This window comes from Eutrigla gurnardus, assembly GCF_963514095.1.
Source record: "Eutrigla gurnardus genome assembly, chromosome: 7".
In the NCBI taxonomy this organism is placed as follows: Eukaryota; Metazoa; Chordata; class Actinopteri; order Perciformes; family Triglidae; genus Eutrigla; species Eutrigla gurnardus.
The window spans coordinates 14,414,178-14,435,321 of NC_139921.1; the positions used below are offsets into that span (position 1 = coordinate 14,414,178).

At 44.1% G+C, this 21,144-nt stretch overlaps 1 protein-coding gene across 2 annotated transcripts in view; it reads left to right on the forward strand.

The window, feature by feature from the left end:
• Positions 1-21,144, forward strand: part of tiam2a (TIAM Rac1 associated GEF 2a) — a 94,028-nt gene that overhangs the window by 16,492 nt on the left and 56,392 nt on the right. Inside the window, exon 1 of one of the 2 annotated variants that reach the window (XM_084013702.1) lies at positions 5,669-5,831. The exons of the other annotated variant lie outside the window; for it this stretch is intronic. The gene's annotated coding sequence lies outside the window, so the exon portion shown is untranslated. Of the gene's footprint in view, positions 1-5,668; positions 5,832-21,144 lie in introns of those variants that run through there. 2 annotated transcript variants of the gene reach the window in all.

Below are 21,144 nucleotides of genomic sequence, written 5' to 3' on the forward strand. Positions count from 1 at the left end.
TAGCAATGGCAAACATCCGGTCAAGCTCCGTCTCTTCTTCTACGTTTTTGTAGCAGAAACAGCGCCGCATAAGGGCCTGGAATATGTAGTACAGCGCGCTGAGTCGTTTTCAGTGGATTCGTCTGGATGCGGATTTTCTTGAAACGACGCCAAGGCAAAACGTAGAAAAAAAGTTTGTTTTGCTTCGTATTTTCTCATTCTTGCAGACTTTTTTTTTGTCCTTAGGTGCAAATGTGGCCTTATTTACCCAAACCAGAATTTATTTTCCACAGAGGCAGCCTCACTTTTCTTCAGCTTTATCTTTGTTTTAAAGTCCCATCCTGCCATTCATCAAATGGCCATCTCGATCTATTCTCAATATACAGGGACACAAAAACCAAAATCAACTTCTCACTCTGTCGCACCATTGTGACAGTTTCTTCACCTACAACTCAAGTAATCAACAGCTCAGGCGCACCCTGCCCCCTCCTCCCTCTGCTCTCTGTTGCTCTCCCTGTGGCAGACAAACAGTCAGACAGATAGATGATGCAACATGTGGGGGGGGCAGATCCATCACATAGTTTCCCACTCCAATACATCCATTCAGGTTTATATATCCTCCAGCATCTATCAGCCCTCATCTATAACTCCTACTGCTGGATTTATTCCTGCACAAAATAAAACTTTGCTGATATTTCTGATGAGTCATTTTGAAAGGGCTTCAGTTCAAAAAGGCTGTTGTGTAAAGCTGTGCACACACCGGAAGAACTGCCCGACTCGCGTCGGTAAATTCGGCGTCGGCTACTTAATATGGCCGACTCGAACAACGACATGGGCGGTTCACACCTATGGAATTACAGCCGACGCCATACGTTCCGCGCTTGCGCGAGATGTAATGTCTCCAAAACAACAGGCGGCGCTAATCTGTATTGTGGGCCAAAAAACACGAAAACCGGAAGTAGGCGGTCCTCTCTAGACCGCCTTCTTCGATTCCACTGGTTATCTGGTATGTTTACCATCGTCACTTCCGGGCTTCACTGATTCGCTAGTCAAGCTGCTAGCCTCCACCAATCAGAATGGTAAAAGAATGACCGACTCGAATGGCGGATTACACATTTGAATCGGCTGAAATGAACGCCGACGTGGGCCGATTCGAGCGACCACACCAAGTAGACTCATGTCACGGATGCCGACTCTCTCAAAGACGCCGATTTTCGGTCCGGTGTGTGAGCCCGTTAAGAGTGTTTTTAACAGAGCTACAGTGAGAAATCGGAGAACTTTATTTAACACTAACCACATCGTATGCACAGGAAGGTAAACCAGGGACTTCTGTCCTAAATAACGCCGGCGTGAGAGGTTGGATGGTGTGACACACAGTTCACTCGTTGTCACCATTGATTTCTCATTAATTAGGTCCTCAGGAGTCTGCAAGCTATCACTTGGATCAGATCTGTCTGGTTCAATTAAAATGACCTGGCTTTTTATCTCTGTTGTGTTTCCTTTGTCTATTGTGTGAGTGGCTCTTAATAGTGTTTACAGGTGCTTTAATGTTGGCTGCTGTATACAGAAACAAGTAGGGAGTTGTTTGAGGGTGTGGCGGGAGGGTGTCTGATTATAACCCTCCCTCTGTCTCACACCTTATGACAAAAACCATCTCCCCCTCCAGACAGCCGCAGAACAACCTCCGCACCAGCCGGCCAGCCTTTGAAACAGCTGTACACAACAATTTTCTTCCAGCACAGCGAGTCATTAAAGGCTGCATGACAAATGAGTGTGATAATAACGGGTGGACGCCGTAGAGGCCGGCCCTCATACAGTGGTAATAATGGCACACTGGTACAATGGGCAGCAGTGAGGAGGGTGAGAAAATCACTTAGCAGGGGATCTGCCGCCCCCTCCCTTACAGTTACACACACTCACACACACATTCAATTACTATGACGACCCTATTAGAGTTGACCATAATGGCAGGACAAAGTGTGACAGGGTGGCTGGACTGGGGTTGTTGAGAAACCTCATTTGAAGGAAGCGGAAGGTGCTGAGGTGTTGATAACTGTGAGTTTACCTGTCTGCCTTTCTGTGGAATATATGTTTTGCCTCAGCAGAATAAAAGAAAATGCTGACTGAGCTCACTCTTTTTCTGCTCCCCATTGTGTTTTAAAGCAATGAACTGGCAATACTGATATTTGAGCCATCACTGGTCCTTTAACAGTTCCTCTCTGTGAGTTCATAGGAAAAGCCAGGTTGTTGTCTCGTGTCAGGGTGACAGACAGACAGACTGACAGACAGACAGAAAGGGGTGATGGGTGGCAGGATGTCTGTCTGTCTGTCAAAGCCAATTATGTTTAACGAGATGCGGAGTGACCAGAGCCCCTGAAAGCTGCCAGACTCTGCAGAGTCTATGTGGCCAGAATATATCTAGACTAGAATGCTGCACTGAACATCATAACATACTGGGTGGGGATCTGTAGCACGTCAGTGGTAACACCCAGAATGCACTGTGGAATATTGCAGTGATCATAGTTCAACGGTTATTCTGGACAAATAAAAATATCCTGGATTACATCAGAGTTTGAATCAGTGAAGAACCAAATTTTCAGCTGCAACACATCTCCACTAGTTTTGATCCATGTCCTCTCGTTTGTTTTTGGTTTTGGCTAACTGGTGGTGAATAGAGAGACTGCTTCTTGGGTAGACATATCTATTGATCATATTGATCAGTGATGCACAGCACAGCAATTCAGGATTTGCAGCTACAATGAGCAGCAGAGAGATGGCATCTCCATTCGGAACATACTGTAGCAGCTGTAAGAAGCTGATATGGAGATTAGATGGGCCAGACTGACACGCCTGGCCAAAGAGCCACATTACGAAGCGAATGACTAGATTGTGGTTTACGAGCATTGCCAGAGAGATTGCAGGAAGGAAGGAATGATCTGGGGTGTGTTTCAGAAAGCAGGTTTTGCTGAAACTCTGAGTATGTTAACCGTGAGAAGAGGGACTCTGAGTTTTCCGTTCCAGAAAGAGAGTGAACTTAACCTTTAGGTCAGTTACCATGGTAACTGACTCTGTGAACCTAACCTGCTCGCTGGCAGGTTTTCTTCAACAAACCCTGAGTTTCTCCATATCTGTCTCCACCTTTTTCCAGAATCTAAACCAACTCTGAAAAAATGTGCTGTCCTTTCCTCGTCAACCATCGATATGGAAGTAAAAGTGATTCTAGCAGCTTTATGTCGGGATAGAATTTACATTAGGCCTACTTAGTAGAAAATTACTGACCAGTCTCTTTGCAGAGCTCTTGAAAACGGGAGTTTTCTGAAATGCTGAAGGACTGCATGCTGCTTATATTCACTCTGTTTGATATGTGAAATATGATTAAACCCAAATACCTTAGTGTACTTATTTGCATTGAATTTTATTTCCATTACATCACAGTGTTACACTGCTTATTTAAAAATAAAACATTATCAACTTTAGATCAATCAATTGTTTCATTCAGTATTAATTTGGTCAGTAATAGCCACACCAACTGTCTCTACTTTGTTGCTCTGCTTTCTAAGGATGAGCTTGTTTTCTCCATAAACAGTAATATTTCTAACGCTCTGGAAACGTGAAACGTAGTATCATTGCTCCATTGATGATGGCTGTGTAGAGTTTACTCAGTTTACATATTCTGGGTTGATTGAACTAACCCAGAACAGCTGTTCTGGAACCGAAAACTCAGAGTTGCCCATCTCAGAGTTGGTTGAGCTTTCTGGAAGACACTCCTGGTCATCACAGCTGTGTTATCAGGCAGTGAAGGCATTTGGATGTACATGAGAATGAGAGAGAGAAAATGAAAGGGAGGGATGAATACTTAAATGTTAGATCCAGGAATAACAATGGCCATTCTCTTAACTGGCATGCTGTTTGATTGTCTGAGGAGACCAAACCTGTTTCTTATCACGCTGCTTATCAGCTCATTAATCAATGCGACAGATAGGATTGTTAGTGTTATGCAAAATATGCTCACCTTGTACACCTTACCGAGCAAAACAGCTGGCTGATAACCTGGGCAGGAAATGTTTTAGGTCAATGGCTGCCACATTCTCATAGGACTACACATCCAAATTTAATTAGAGTCTTAAATTAGTTCCATTGATGGTGGGTTAAAACACAATTTTTTAAAGATCACATTATTGTACACTGTTATATTGTCTGTGCAAACCTATCATCTGCCCTTTTCTGTGGATCTGCATGGACCGTACACACCTATAAATATATGCGAACACGTCCGTGTGGCAGACATTCAATGTAGTAAAACAGAATTGTGTGCATGTTCACTGACCACTTCCGTTTTTTGACTCAGTGCCTTAACTGTTTTTGAAGGGTACTCCAGCAACTTAGTATTGTATATCTATAAAGTTAGGAGCCAGATGGCGCGTCAGGATGGCTCAGTGGTAGTGTCGGCTCCCCATGTACCAAGGCTGAAGTCCTCACCGCAGTGGCCCTGGGTTCCTCCCCATCTCATCCCCCCCCCCCCCCCCCCCTTTCAGGCCCCCGTTTACATGAAGGAAAAACACAGATATTTCCACGTGGTTTGGCATCTCATTTACACGAAAACCCAGTTTTTATCACAGAAAACAATTATTTCTAAAAACTCCGGCCAAAGTGGAGATTTCTGATAACGCCATGTGTTGTCGTGTCAACTGGAAGAAACAGAGTTTTAGGTTCTCAAGCGTCACATTATGCGCCAAAAAATCCTTAACATTAGGCTATGTGAGCGCCCTATGTTTACAGTTTGTTTGGCTATCATGGATGCTATTATGGTGGTACTCATTTTTACGCTTGTGCAAATGCTTTTGGCCTGTTTGCATTTGCAAATACATCTGCTATACTATATTGAAGAGCAGAGGCTTTTCTTTTTTCTTTTCTTTTCTTTTTTGAAAGGAACAGGAAGTCACTTGTGTTATTCGTTGTTGTTGATTCTGATTGGCCATAGGACCCATAGGTTTGGCATAATTATAATGGCGCTCGACGGAGTATTTATGCGGGTTGATGTAAATGACAACTTTTTTGAAAACGATGTTGTGTGCATGATGTTATTTTTGAAAACGGAGGGGGGGAAATATTTGTTTCTTTAGATACCCTGCTATGTATAAACGTGGCCTCACTCTCTCTCTCTCTCTCTCTCTCTCTCTCTCTCTCTCTCTCTAAAAAAAAGGGGAAAAAAAATTAAAAAGAAAGTTAGGGACCAGATTAAAGCAGAGACTGAGACTCAAGCTTGGAAGACCCACTTCTTTAAAACCCCACACATTCAGTTTGTAATGCTTTCTATTAAGTCTCATCATCATCATCACCATCATCATCATCATCATCACTACATGAATAAACAAAACTTTAATGCATAAAATATATGGAGTGCTCCTTTAATTCAACAGCAATAATCCTGATTAAACCTTAAGCCGATTTGATTTTCGCAGAGGACCCTGATATCTTCGCGAGGGATCCCTAAAAGGTCCGCGAACCCCGGATTTCTAAACCCCCGATTTACCGTGTTTTCTCATACAATTAGATCCACTTCTCATCGATCCCCCGGTGCTGCTCCGAAATGCGCGGCCATCCCCCCTCAGAGTCCGTCGGAGGGAGGGGTTTAACCCCACGTTGCCTGGGAGGAGTCGGCAGTCTCTTGGCGCTCCGTCCCAGGAACGTTTGCTCTCGAAACAGAGGAATCCTGGAAGTACGCTCCAAGAAAAAATAATCCGATTTTTACCTTTTCTATCAAATGCAACGACGTTGTATTTAGCGGTCGCGAGGAGGGAAGCGCGTGAACACACCGAGAAAGTATGCTCTACAGGAGGAGACGTTAGCCGGTGAGTTGCAAGCGAACTTCTTTTCCCAGTCACGTTGGGTTTAAAGGACTCCGCTCATTTCTATACGAGCGCTTTGTCCACTGCAGCGCTTCAACGCGTCGTTAAGCGCAACAATCACACAAACAAAGTTTGTCTGTGGAGCAAAAGTTTGTGTAAGCTAATGATATCATCCGCTCATTGGTGGGTATGCGTAGTAAATCACGGAGCAGCAGGTGTGACTGAAATCATTTACCTTTTTAAAAACACAATTGAGTCATGGTGAATGCGTTTTATTGCCACTGTAAAATGCCTATTTATAATCGTCAGATATTAAAACTCACGTCAGATGTTAAAACGCTCAGTCACGTCACTCTTGAATGTAATGCGTTATGAAGACTTTTGTCTGGTGTGAAAAAACAATTACATATGGTAAATGGAACAAAAGGCATCCTGGGAAATGAATAAAACCTCCAAAGAGATTTTTTTGTGTCATTGCATTGACACAACAGATCACTGAGTGTGGATATTCAACATGTAGCCCAAAGCCATGTCTGCTCCTAATTTCTCATTCTTCCTTCTGATTTATGAACTGAGAGATTGGGGAGTCATTCCACTAAATCCTGGGGTTTGTTGTGCTGTGTGTAAAAGTGATTTATCCTCAGCTTGTATTGTTGTTCGGCCGTGTGCTGGGGTGGAAGGGCTCTCCGGTCACATACAGAGGTAACAAAAGGGCCCATGGACCCCTGGAGGGAAGGGCCCGCCCAGAGATAACAGACCCGGGGAGCAGGAGGAAGGGCCGGGCACGCCTTTTGGCATGGTGGGCCCTCTGTTGTGGAAGTGTCAGTCTGACTGTCCTGCTACCTTTGCATGCTGCTGCGGAGGGTTGTAATAATAAATCACTGGCTAATGTTTGACTCGCAAAGGCCCGCCGCCGCGACGTGGTTATTGATCTATCTGTCTATGTTCAGTCGTGAGGAAATGTGGTATTTATAGCAATTAATGGGAGTAATGATTATTGATTTATGGATTAGATGCGTGCGCTCACTGTAAATGGTTTTCAATAATTTACTCGGATCATGTTTATCCAAGAATTAGGCTCAGCCCAGCATGAGCGCAGGAGAAAAGAATGTCTTGCTTTTGTTTTTCTGGAAGTGGAAACATGCTCTATGAATTGTTTTTCTATTTTAGCCACCTCACCAATTTAATGGACGATGCAGAAACAACTATGTATTTCTATAATTGCTGTTTTTTTTGGAGGCCAGTAACAAAATGGCTGCGTCAGAAGCCGTAGCACCACATGCATGTTTTTGCCTTTACGCTTCACATTTTTGCGGCAAAGAAATCCTCAACCACAAGGAACATTATGTTTTTACTATTGAGTTTCTCTCTGGGTTGGGATGGCGTCTTGAAGCAGCGTGATACTGATTGAGTATGGCTCGTCATTTCCAGTTTTTTTTCAACGGAACACATAATGGTTTTGCTCGTTCAACTCTTGGCTTTTGTCACAGTAGTTGTGAGTTATGACTTTAAGTGAGCAGGACTGTCAGTTTGTCAAAGTTGTTTACCAAGGACAAAAGGGAAATGTAATGCTACCCTCTCTCTGGGTGGCACAGAGTTGCTTCACTGGCATCTCTCGTCTAATTTAAGTTGAAGGGCTCAGTAACATCGTGACATAATCACCACAGGAACTTCCCTCGTGAAACAGTCTGTTTTTGAAGTCGGTTGATATACAGTGTGTGGCTTATGTTATATAAGGTAGAACAGTTTGACTGCTGTTGGAAAATGCCTCTTCTTATCAAACTTTGATTTTCTGTGTGAATGGCGACCTTCTTCAAGTGAGAAACTTGGAATTTTTCTATCCTCTCCGCAGGCCATTTGAAAGGCTGTGTGAGTGCCCGTCGTCGCCAGTTCTGAAGCACAAAAACGCCAATGTTTCATGTCTTCTCTGCGGCACATTTTTCTCCATATAAGGTGGCGTGCATGTGACTTTTCAGGCATGGTTAGCATCTGTGCTTATTGTCACACAGGGATAAAGGCCTTCTACTGTCTCTAGGTAGAGAGGCACTGCAGGGGGAAACCACAGGGGCTCTATATGACTTTGTGCATCTTTGAGACAAAAGGATTTGACATGGATCAAATTTAAACCGGCAACTTTCCTCTTTTTGTCCATTTCTCAATATATCCACAATGTCCTTTTCAAGGCTTCTGTTTCAGCCCAGTCAGGCAAGCATAATAGTGGCCTGTATGTTTCTATTTCTTCCTTCTGTGGTGGAGATTATATTTGGCTTTCAAAGTGTTTGCTGGTAGTGTACGGCCAGCCGAGTCTGGAGTGGTTGCTATAAAAAGCAGGTGAACTAAAAGCGGGCGTTGACAGCGTCTTGGCAGAGACTTCTCATCTTCCACCGCACTCATCGGGGCGCCAACCAAAAGACACATGACTGGCTTTGACCCTTTTCTGTGTGCACACAAGTACAGGTCAAAGAGCTATCACCAACACGACACTGACATTACCCGTTTTGTGTTGTACTGGTAGTTTGGACCAAAATAATAACCAAACCCTGTGACTAAAAAAACAGCCGAAAAGAGACGCTTTGTACCTCCTGTGCTGCATAATTCAGCGATTTTCAATTTAACTTGTTTTGCTGTGGCGACTGGGCTGGCGGACACACACACACACACACGTGCCCATCCACTTTGAGGGATTTGTTCAGTCAGCTGTACTTTGTGCATCAGGTCCAACACGAGATCCCATGCTCTTCTGCACAAACAGGAACCGTCTGTCCAGCTCAGCGGAGCGACCTGGTCTCATCCAGTGGAACCGATGCACCCATTCATGCTCTTCTTAACAGCCACAACTCCCAGACCTCTGAGGAGATTAATGCATGGGTCTAAATTGAATTGCACTACTTCTGGGGTCACCTGCTAAAGAATGGCTCGTAAAGGGTTGCAAAGTAAATGATGATTAAATGGCGGCGGGAGCTTTTACAACGTGCCAAACGAGGTACAGGATTAGGAGTTAGGTGCGGGTGAGTGGGGTATAGGTGAATAAGTGAGTGTGGTAGCTCTTCAAACAGCACCACACAGATTCACTTGTGACTTTCATTAACCCCGGAGAAATTACTGCAAGGCATGCCATTACCCGTCTTTTATCGATGGTCATATAAATCATATGGCGAATGGTGTGCACAAGGCAAAAATGCCCCCATGGTAGCAGTTGAGTAGCAGTGCATGTAGTTCCTGTGAGCTCACCAGACTGCGTGCAATATATTAGTCTGGAAGAGGTGCTGTCTCAGCACTTTGTACCCGACCTAAAGATTTACAAGAAGTAGTTTGATTGTCAGAATGTATGAACAATGAACACGTAGTAATGGGCACAGAGGCTATTGGCTGGCGTGTTGATCTGTGTATGAAATTTGATAATCTTGACAATCCAGCTGCTACAGAGAGTGTCTGTGATCTATTATGCTCAAAGCATCTTCTTTGAGCACATCACTGCTATGTGTAAAATACTATTTGAACTTTTGATTATGAATTCCTGCTGGAAACAGTTGAGTTGCATCATGTTTCTGCTGTAGTCTGTATGTGCACAGTATTTATTCGTCTTACACCTTCAAAAGGCAGCACGTGTTGGCGTACTTCTTAAGGCGATCAACAGCAGGGTTTGTATGGAAATAACCCATTCTGCAACCCCCTTGCTCCTCTAAGCCTGCTCGCCAGTCAATCCTTATAACAATGGAAATTGAGATTGATCTGCCCTACCTCAGCCCAGTAGCCATAAGGTCTCACTTACAATCCTTGCCCTATTGGAAAGGCAAACACAGCTGGTGCTACACACCAAAGTGCTCGCTGCTTGGATGTTCAGTTGGGGCCGTGTGTCTTGAGTTGCCCCCCATGATGGATGGAGCAAATACTGGGTACACATTTACTCCCACACATCCCACCTGCTCATGGTGGGTGGAGATTAACTCTCCTTTTGTCTTTGCTGAAAGCAGGGAAGAAGTTCTTATGTGTTGTGCTCTGCACCTCAAGATAGGCGCTTGATTCTGCTAAAAGATTCAGAATCATCGGTTAAATAATGAAAGCTGCGTTTCTGTCTTTGAGCTGTGTGGTATTTATTGTGCAAGATCTCTTTGCTTTTAGATACTCAATTAGATAACAATGTTCTGCATAAGTGAAGCCGGATTTTCTAATGGTGTAGAAAAATGTTAAATGACAAATCTTAGTCCCACAGTGACAACTGTCCATTCATCAAGGTCCACCCTTAGCACCAATATATCCGTCATCACAACACAAAATTACTTTTGTTAACTAACTAATTAACTCTGCAGTCTTACAATATATCAATGTTGTTGCCCCTTTTTTTGCTTAGTAGCTCGCTTCACTGAACTGTGCTGGGCATGACGTCTGCCCATATCTGCCTACCTGAGTCCTGGACTTTGTGGCGGACATGAAGTGCAATCATTCTGTTCTTGTTATGTTGAGGAACATTTTCAGGCTCATTAGCACTCCTCTCCTTGTCCAGCCCCCTCCCTGCTTTAGCTGTATGCGGTTTGATCTCTGAGTAGGATAAGCTCTTTTCTCCGCTTCGCAGTCTCCAGGCCTTCACATGTTGGCTCAGCCATTTGGCGTCGGGCCAGCGTAAACAGAGGGAGGGTCCTGATTGCTTTGGGTCACCGGCAATTCTGGCATCCACTCAGTGAACACGCTCAATTAAAGCCTTCTTGAAAAACCTTTTCTCCAAAGAGGCAAATGTATCCAAATAACCTGTTTCCTGGGGCGATATCATTGTCAAGGCTTATTTGGCTGACAGGCCTCAGCTGTCTGAAGGTAAAGGATGTAAAGCATGTCGAGATAAGAGTAGTTTAAGGAACCTTTTTATCGGTTTCTTCATTCTTTGCAGTCCACGCCTCTGTGAAATACATCATATCCTCAATGAAAGGGAAGCCAAGTGGTGTATCGGCCAGGTTGCAGAGGGAGAGCCTGTGTGTGTGGCCTTGCTTATTTTTAAAGCACCCTCTGGTTGCCCAAAGATCGACTAGCTGCTCTCCTTTTCTCACTATGGTCGACTTGGGTTTCCTCAATGCCCAGAAACGTCACTTTCCTCGGGTCTGCCAAGACACAATCTCCTCTTGGCTGTTACGTAAGAGCTGTTTAACCCAGATTTCATTATTTCTGGCCCAGGGGGAACCACTTGCCCACGAAGCCTGGCATGCTCTCCATGCCACCAAGACGGCACAGCTGAAGGTGCGAGGTTCAGTCTAGATTTTCCACCCAGCAAACTTTGTAACCCAGCAAGCTAAAGTATGTCTTTTTGATCATATTTGCTTCCTGGTTCTGCCACATTTTTTCCCTCTCCAACAAACATGCCATCAACTCACCCACAACGAATTACACAAGAGCACTGCATTTGTACAAAGTCAAGAAGGTCAGTCTTATCGCTGGCAGGTTCCTCCATGGGTTGATGCCAAGTCAAGCGGATTACGCAGAGTGCCGGTCGCTGCTCAGCTTGTCGCAACCTGGGACAGTCCTGCAATATTAATGTCTTCTTCTTGAAATGGTGTTCCAGCAGCAGGCTCCCATAAATGCCACTTTTTAAAAGTTTTATCAAACGGAGTTCACAGTCGTGTCAGAGCATTATTATAACTTGCCACTCACAGAACCTCAATGCCTCAATGTGTAGATGGAGGGCGACTGGCTCACCAGCAGACACGTGTGTGCTGTGTTTATGGCGGATACCAGAGTCTATTAATGTAGTTTGACATTCAGCTGTCATTAGGGAGGTTCCTAATTTGTCTGCAGCTCGATCCTAATGTTATTAAAGGTGCTGGAGCCAAGGAAGTGAACTGCTCGGTTTATAGACTTCCACTGACCTGTTCCTGGTCCCTCCACCCAAGCACTGCTATTTTGATATAAGAGGGTCTAAGCAACGCTGCAATAGGTTTTAGGGGTGCTGAAAGGCGTATTTTATACTTTGTGTCTGAGACAGGCTAGTATTTATGCTAAGCTAAGCTAACTATATTCGGCCTCAAACTTCATTTTTACTATACTGAGAGTGGCATCGATCTTCTCATCCAACTCTAGACTCAAAATTGAATTGCATATTTTCCAAATTGTTGAATTGCAAAACATGTTTGGTGCATGAAATAGGGTAAAAACCCTCTTGTGCCTTCAGATGACTTGTGGCCTTTGGCTAGACTTTCTGAGCTTTTCTGCACACCAATCCCAACCTCCCATTATGTTATGGCTAGAACATAGCTAGCTAGCACTAGCTACCGTAGGATGGTTCATCTCACTCCACCCCTAAAACCTCCCTTTTGGTTTGGCCCACTCAAACGGACCATTGTTGGCACTTCCACATGGATCTCCCTGGGTGTGGATGATGTGTGAGCGTGCAGTGTCTACAGTTTAGACTGGCTCCGTGTGGTAAAAGAGGAACGACTGACTCACAACTACAAGGGATGTGCATATCCTGTGTGTGGGTATGCGTGTGTTCCATATGAGAAAATCACTCCAACAGTACGCTGGGCCACTGTGGCGGCGCACATGTTGTAGAGCAACTCTTGTGCTTGCATTCTTTCTAACTGAATAACAAGAACTCTGTGTTACAACTCCCTCGAGGCCTTCATCATCCATGTTGATGGAGGAGGAACCGTCTGTGAACCTCCTGTCGGAGGACAGTTTTGATCTCCACCTCATCCGCCTTCATGATATCACTCCTTCTGCTAGTATATCAAAGAAAATAACCCACCTCTTTCAGAGCATTTTTCTACCCTGTTTTATATACTCATTGATATTCACCTTGCATGTGACAGGACCGGGTGTAAAGTGAATGCGTACAGCGGTGAAGTCATTCATTATAAATCGTTTCCCCTTTTGGAGGGTGAAATCATTTATTCACGGCCTCATGAGGTTAGTGATCCAAGGAGCACGCCCTGACTGGTGACTAATAGGTGCCGAGGTTATTGCAATTACTTTTTTCTCTCAATATAAAAAATACTAGATGCTTAATTTTCACTTATTTTGCCTCGGGTGTCTTTACTCTGGCTTGGACAGTTTTCATCAGTGGTTGCCAATTCTCTCAGTTCAAATGTCTTTTTCTGCCCAGCAAAGATTTTAACGGTAAAAGAATGACTTTAATAACTGATATTTTCTTGAAGTTATTTTGAAAACCACCCTTGTCTCTTTAGGCGCTCATCCTGCTACCCACTAGTAATTTTGTGTGTGCGCGAGCGAGCGGTTTTGTCTCCAGCGGCCAGCCCTGTGGTCTGCTCGCGTGGAGTCATCGGCCTCGCTGGAAACTTGTGGTTGGCTTTTTTTATATTAATAACAATATTATATAGTGCACAAGTTCGTACTGGCATGCCTGAGCTTAAACTAATAATAACAATGTAGAGAAATGCCAGGAACTGGGGTTTCCTGACAGTTAAGATGATTGTTGTAGTTCAAGGAGCTGGACGAAAAGCTGTATTTACACAGTCGGGTTTTATTATAAGGCTCATGCATCATCTCTTTGTATTCTTTCCTTTTATTCGATGAATCAGATGTTAATTCCTCCAGGAAGCTGATGCAATTTTGAATTGACACGTGGACTCCTTAATTAACACATTTCAACATTTTTTTTCATTGGCACGCATAATAATTGGCCTGAGAGAAAGTAGGCCGTTAGTCACTAGGCAGCTTTTCTGAAATGAGGATTTTGTGTGCGTGTGTGTGTGTGTGAGGGTAAAATTTGGTCCCAGGCATGCGTCCTGCTTTTGCTAATCATGCTATCATGCAATGCCACAGGCTTTTTTCTAAAAGCCAACAAGTATTTTAACAAGCTGGAAGACTGCGCTCATTCTTTCCGATCTTCTACCAACATCCATATCATCATGCTTAATGTCTAGGCTTTTGGCACGCTGTGCAATGCGCTTTGGCTGGACTCTGGGTTTGTTCATACAGCTTAAAAGATGTTGAATCCAGTATCATCTTCTATATGCTGCATGCAGAGGAACATCAGAGGCACTTTGATGTAGACAAAGCAGCCTCACAGACTCTGAAGACAAGTCGGGTCAGGTTTGATTGTTTCAACCACTATATGCCTCTGTGGTCATTATTGCTGTTTAAAGTGAGATGCAGTGCAGTGTGTATTGTCTGCCCTATCCTTTTGTTATAATCTTGCCTGGGTGGCAGTGCTTTCTCTTTATCATTAGGAGTCGGCTAATCTGTGAATATCTCTAGCAACTTTCTTTCTGCCTTTCTTCTCTTTTTTTCCCCTCATACCTTCATCTCAGTGGGTGGAAAACAGCTTCTGTATCTCCACCAGTAATGAGAGAAACACGGGTTGTATTGTAGTCAGCCATTTGCCTCGAGGGTTAAGTGTCCATCTCCTTTCCCTCTAAGCCCACCCCTGCTTCGGAGGAGAAGACTGTGAATAAATACCACCCTTGTCCTCTCATAATGGAGCAGCTTGACCTTTGTGACCTCTGCTGGTGGGAGCATCTGCCTGTCGATTCCACCAGCCTGTCCTATGGGACATCACCGCATTGGCAGTCATGTCTGCCCGTGATCTATAATCCAATTGGTCGAGGAATTTATTTTACAGAATAAAAATTAAAGACTGGCCTATGATTTTTTTTAATAAAAGAAGCCCGTCCACTTGATATGGTGTTGGATTTACAGCCTGTAATTGTGTAAAAGTACTTGTTTCTCTCTGGGCACTGTTCATGATGACTGCATAACAAGCGTGGTCCTCATTGACATTCTTGAGCCCCCCCTCCCGTATGGATGGGATAATAATGAGTTTGGCAGGGACCTTAATTTAATCATGTCGGTAAAAGCGGTGCACATGTGGCACAGCTGCTAGCGGTTAGCCGAGTCTCTCCGTGCCCTCAGATGAGGTGCCATCCGGTTCCCGTATTGCCTTGTCTCTGTGTTATCAGTCATTATGAGCCACATTCCTCAGTGAAAAAGCTTTGCAGAAGCGGACAAAGGAGTTTGTTTTGCAAAGATTTATCTGCGACTTTTCTTCCACAATCGAATTAGCTCACATGCCCCTGCATCCGTGTGACTACACAAACTGGTTTAGGTGTTTTCCTTACAGCCAGCTCAGGTCCGTCTTTGTTGCCTCGTTTATTTAGCTTTCCCACTTAAACACAGAACTGCCCGAGTGCTTTGTCGAGCACCTGCTCTGGATTATAGCCTGATAACAGCTCCCGGCTAATTTCTTGTGATAATTCAACGGTGAATTGTAATCTCATCTTTGCCATTTGGGCTCCTTTTTAGAGTGAGCTTTGTAGAGTTCTTGCCACAATCTTTAAAGTCAAAATCTGTTTCTATTTAGAAATACAAATCAGTCAGATACAAAGGCACAACTTGCACATGTGGGTTACCAAGCAAATTCTACTCAGGTTTCACAAAACTATACACTCAATGAATTGCATGTTGACCTATGACACAGTTTGGGGATAGAAACTAGGTCATGGCTAAAAACATCCTCCGGGGAAAAAGGCAAGCAGACATGCAAAGATGTGTCCACACACACAGCAGGTGTTAAACCTGTTTGAGTTCTTCTCCGGCACGAGATCCCCGATGCAGACTTATTTCTTACACCCTACAAACAGACAAAAGCTTGAAAGCTCAGCTGCAGGGGGGTTTGATACATGCAGTTGTGGATCGGGCGGTATCTCCAATGTATTTGACGCATCACAGTTTGTTGTACACAACATCTATTAAATGACGTTATCGTGATTACTGCAACTACAGCTGCATCACTTCTAACCACTTGATGGAGGTGTAGTGTTTCTAATTATTTTTCTCAACCAAGGACTAGAATCATGATACTGATGTGATTGTATGTATCAAAGGGTTACATTGTGCATTAATAAAGTACTTTAGAGGAGATTTAAAAATAATCATAAATAATATTGCAATATTTTTAGATTATAGCGCGTAATATTTATCAGCTACATCGCCTAGCCCTACTGTCAAGATTGTTTCAAATCTTTGATCTTTAAGTCGATTTGCTTTAATCAAATGACACAGATATAAACGTCTGTGGTGTGCATATGTGCACATAGTTGCTTGCTTGTACATCCGATGATGTATTTTAGAGCCTGCTTGTATGCAGAGTAGCAAATATCCAGAACTGTGCGTGCATGCCTGGCTCCTCCCCAGTTGTCTCATCACCAGTGTCTCCACGATGCTGAGCAGACAGTCGAGCTCAGATTTCTCCTCTGTTATCGGCAAGTCTGCTGCAGACAGAAACGGTATATGACGGCCATCTGGGCTTGAAGCTGCAATAAAACAAATTGTTTTGGTTAATGATAGCAGGGGCAATAGTGTTCCTGCTTTCCTGTAAAAGCGAGGCTGCACTAAGCCGGTCTTATTTCATAACTTTTTATTGCTGTGGGAATGTATCCACCTTTTGATCAACAGCCAGCTCAGTAGATAATATTAGTTATCCTCCTTCTGTGGAGAGCCAGAAGCTGTGAGCAGCTTTATGTCAGAGGATCGTTATTGTATGTGGAGATTTACGTGAGCTTTCCCTGCACGTGAGCTCAAAATTGTGTTTAGTAAAGCTATACGTTAAGTGGGATACTTCCTTTTAAGAGGCTGCACGAGGGGTTAAAGCATTTCTAAGCTGCATGTATCTAAACACACACGCACATAGGCTCCAGGTAGAGCAGGACGTGTCTAAACAGGGCTAGTTTCACCTGATGGATGGTTTATTTAGCCAACAAGACTGTGGTCCTGTGTTTACTTGTCTTTGATGTAGGTCCATGACCTGATGTTGACAGCTCCACCGCTTCTTCCTGCCATCTACAGCCGGGCGCCTGGCTCCATTCTGCTCAGCTAGAGATGAGGATGTAGGCCTATGTTTGTCTCACACAGTCTTAACAGTGTGCTCTGAATACTAAAGGCTTTGTGGTGAATCATCACATTCATATTCACTGTTTAAGAGAAAGAAATTGCAGCCTCGTGTCCTCTAATGCATTTGTGATGTGGTTCGGATTTGCCGCTGCCAAAAAGGTCACTCCGCATAAGCAACCCAGTCTTGAAATTAGTTTTAATCACGTTAATCCTCCATTCTGTTGGAAGGCTTGTGGTTCTCAAACAAGAAACTAAAAAAGAAGCTAAATATTTGAGTTACCTGATTTATGCGCTGTTTTTATTTCAGCTCATAGTGAAGAGTCTGTCCTATTGAGTAATATCTCTCTTTCCTGCGTTTCACTCCCCATGTGTCCATCAGCAGACCCCTTCTTGTGTTCTGTTGGGAGATGCTGTGATTTAAAAACCAAGTAAGAAGAGCTGTAAGTCGGGGAACGTCTGCTAGCCACTAGGCTCATTTATGCAGTGTAACATACCAGATTCTTAAGCTAGTGGTGATTAGCATATAGTAGTTTAGCATAGCTCTTCGGACCATTAGTGGGGCCGCTGTCGCACGTCTTGACTAAAGCTGTATTTTGTTACAAAGCGTGGCATATAATATTATACCAAATTGTCATTTATTGTATGCAGCAGTGCTCTCTGCTGGCCAAACTATGTAATGACACCATGTCCAAAGTGATCTTGCAACATTTTCCATATTAGATGCTTTAAGTATTGATATTTTTTATCGCCCAGCGTATGCGCCGATGCCCATATATCTGCTATAAGTGTCGGTATGTTGAGTCAGAATAAAATGGATCTCAGCAACATGCTATATAAAAAGCTAGTTATTGGCACTGAGCAATCTCACGCTAACACGTTTGTGCGCCACATCGACTGGCTGGTGTCCCACGTTTAGATGATGTTCTCACCAGTTAAATCCATCCTTAGCACTTAACAGAGGCACTCTTTCAGACCTGCCACTGTGGGAAGAAAGGCTTTAATATGGACTGTAATTGCCTCAGGTAATGGCCCCTAATGGCTAGCTGAGCGTCAGCTCCTCTGTTATCTATCTTAACCTTGGCCACAATGAGCACACCTACCAGACGGGCCCAGACTAGTCCACCCCCCACTAATAGACTTAAAGCATCATCTTGGCTTTTGCCTGTCACTTTATCACAGCACACAGCTTTAGACATGACTGTGATGTATTAATGGCGCAGAAAGTGCTGAGGAAGTACCAACAGTTGCTATGACCTGGCCGTTGGCTTCTTCTGTATTTCTCACCTCCAGTCATTTTCATTGGTTTGTTATCAGATGGTCTTCTAACCTGTACGATGAATCCGATCAGAGTGAGTAGGGAGATTTATGTCCTGTTTGGCCTGAGTGTGATTGACACTTTGCCTCTTAATAGGCCATAAACGGAGAGACATTGCCGGTTGGAGTGCTAGTTTACCATGAACGTATGGCCCATCTTGGCAGAGGGAGATAACATTTGAATTACTGTACCCATTAGCGTCAACCTGTCCTCCTGGCTTTTCAAGCTTAAATCACATGTTGATGATCCATCAGTTCACACAGTGCCGATACATTTCTGAATAAAGTTTAAGTCGTGCAGTGGGCAAAAGTGGCTCCGGGACTGAGTGTGGGGTGCTGTGATACCCAGGGTGGGGGAGGCCACAAGGGCAAACTCCCTCTGGCGTCAGTGCTCCTCAAGAATGCAGAGAGGGATTAATGCATGTCTGTGGCAGTGATTGATGGGAAGCCGCACACACACACACACGCACACATGCACACGCATATACACACACATATACCAACAGAGCATCTGGATCTAGAGAGTCTGGCCCTCCCCTGCAGCATTAAGTGCCATCCTAGCAGGTGTGTGTGTGCACATTTTTGGGGCGGGGGTTTGTGTGTGTGTCTGCTGGGACAAAGCCAGACGTGGTTGTTTGCCCTACTACTCCAGATAGAGCTATATTCACTAGCCGCATGTCATTTTAAATGGAAGTCGCAGCTTTTATCGTGCTTGTTCAGGTCTGGGGCACTTTGAGCTCATCGATTCGTCCTTTTTCAAATCACACGAGTCGATTTCTTCTCCAATAGATTTGTTTCTTCTTCTTTTTTTAGTCCGATGATTGATGCTGCATGTGCCTGATTGTTGTTTTGAATCTGTACTTGCAACCTCTGCTTTTCTGAGATCATCGATTACATGCGAATGCGAACGTCTTCTACCTGCTCCCCAATCCCCAGCACCTCATTGTTTCCCCGAAACCTCTGGTGATTCTGCTTGACCTCTAGCAGCTGGCTCATGTGACTGATATTGCACTGCAATGGTCAATGATCTATGATGGATCACCTTAGGGAGTCTGGAGTGTGTCTCACATGACTGCAGCGGTACACTACAGCGGCTATTGCTATGGTAATGAGTGAGCGAGTCGCGGGCTGCTCGTATTAATCACAGGAGCTCACACCACAGAGCGTGTGACAGATTATCCTGCAGCACACAAAGGACAGCTACAGTCACTTCCACTGGAGATAATACAGTTTGCGAATAGGTTTTAATGCAGGTGTGTTACGCAGGCGTCTGCACTTGTATGCACACAATATTCAAAGTTACTGTGAATGTTGGCAAAAAGTTTAGGAGGAGACAAACTTTTTGTCTTTTATTGATGATGCTGAGAGATTCAAACTGACCTTCCTGAAGGTGAACAACTATTGTCACTGTTCTTTTCTGCTTTCTCCGCCTCAAAGGCACTTTTGTCTCCCTATCTCTTATCGCAGGCGAGATAATTAGGTATCTCTACTTCCCCTTTTTGCAAGGAAGCTGTCGCGCTTTGCCCCGTCTTCCTGTGCAGGGCTGGGTGTGCGCTTGTTTTCCTAAGAGCCAGCAGGTCTCTTATCTGACCATGTGGCTGCTAAAGACTCTGAATCCACGTGTTTCGTATGCATCAACAGTCACTCATTCTATTACTTTTACTGTCACCTCCAAGCATGTTCTCAATAACTCTACAGTTTTAACACAGGTCTCTGCTTTAGCTCTTCTTCGAGTGGACTATATGACAACGGCATGAAGCTCAATAAACTATGCTGAGATGTTCTGCTGCAGCGCAGATGTTGAAGTGTGTGTGTGTGTGTGTGTGTGTGTGTGTATAAGTGAGAGAGTATAATGATTGCACCAGAAACCCATCCAGCTGTACACGCTGTGTGTGGGTATGAGTGTGTGTGTGTGTGTGTGTGTGTGTGTGTGTGCGCATTCTTCCTTAACAGATTTAACCCTGAAAATGACCTTCTTCTTCTGTCCATTAAGCTGCTTAATTAGCAGAGAAGCTGATGGAAAGCTGATTTGCACCTGCAACCTTCCAGCGGTTTCCTGGATCTCAAACACACACACACACACACACACACACAAGCAAGCTGTTAACCTATTCCTCCCTCAGCCACTAACAACATGCACATGTAAAAGTATGTGGATATGCAGCAACACATAGCATGGGTACTGACACCCCCTTGAGGATGCTCTGACTCAGTGTCTTTCTTTAAACAAAGCATCAGAAGATGTTCACACCACATTTCCCATAGATTTCTACACTACCATTGTCAGCAGGGGACAAACCCTCTGCTGTTATTCTTTCTCTCTCACACACACGCACGCACACACACACACGCACATACCTCTGCATGCCCCGACATTTGACATTTTCTGGTTAATTTCAAGTGGAGAGTGTCAGAATGTCTGTGTGTTGTGATGTCTTGTCTCACGCCAGTCTGTAGAAAATGAACCAAGCTGACAGCAGCAGAGGCAGAACATAGAGATTCACTATATGAGACAGAGGGATGGGGAGGCAGAGAAGGAGGAATAGATAGTGGGAGGGATAACCTTTGAAAGGTTTTGAATGTCACAGAGCATGAGAAACACATTTTTTTCCCTGACTTTTTTTGTTTTGTTTTTAGGCTTTTCACATACAGATGTAGGCGTATATATAATTTTTGAAAAGCACCTTCTGTTAAAAGTAAACTTCTTAATGTGTGGGAGTTTATATGAAGGATGTCTTTATCTTATTAATGCAAAGAAGGTTTGGTTAAGTTGAGTTTGAGGGTTGAAGCCAACCACCCAACAAAAGACTTGACCTTTCACCCCGACTTAAGCACTCCATCTTAAGTAAATTCCATCGGTCTACACCCCCCCCAATCCCTCCTACCATCTAGTTCTAATTTCAACTGCACTTTTACTATTTAAATCCCTCTTCTGGGTGAGACAGTCTACTAATGTCTGAGCAATTAAGATCAATTTATTACCTCCCTATGGACGCTTCGTTCGCAAATTGCCGCAGATTGCAGTCCCCAGTGAGCAGGATAATCAATAGCATCAAACCATAAACGGCCTCCAGCTATGAGAGTGCCTCCATCATGCTGTTTAGGAGGGAGAGACAAGAAATATTAGCATGCTGACTGAAAACTCATATTTCTCCCTTCCGACTCTCTC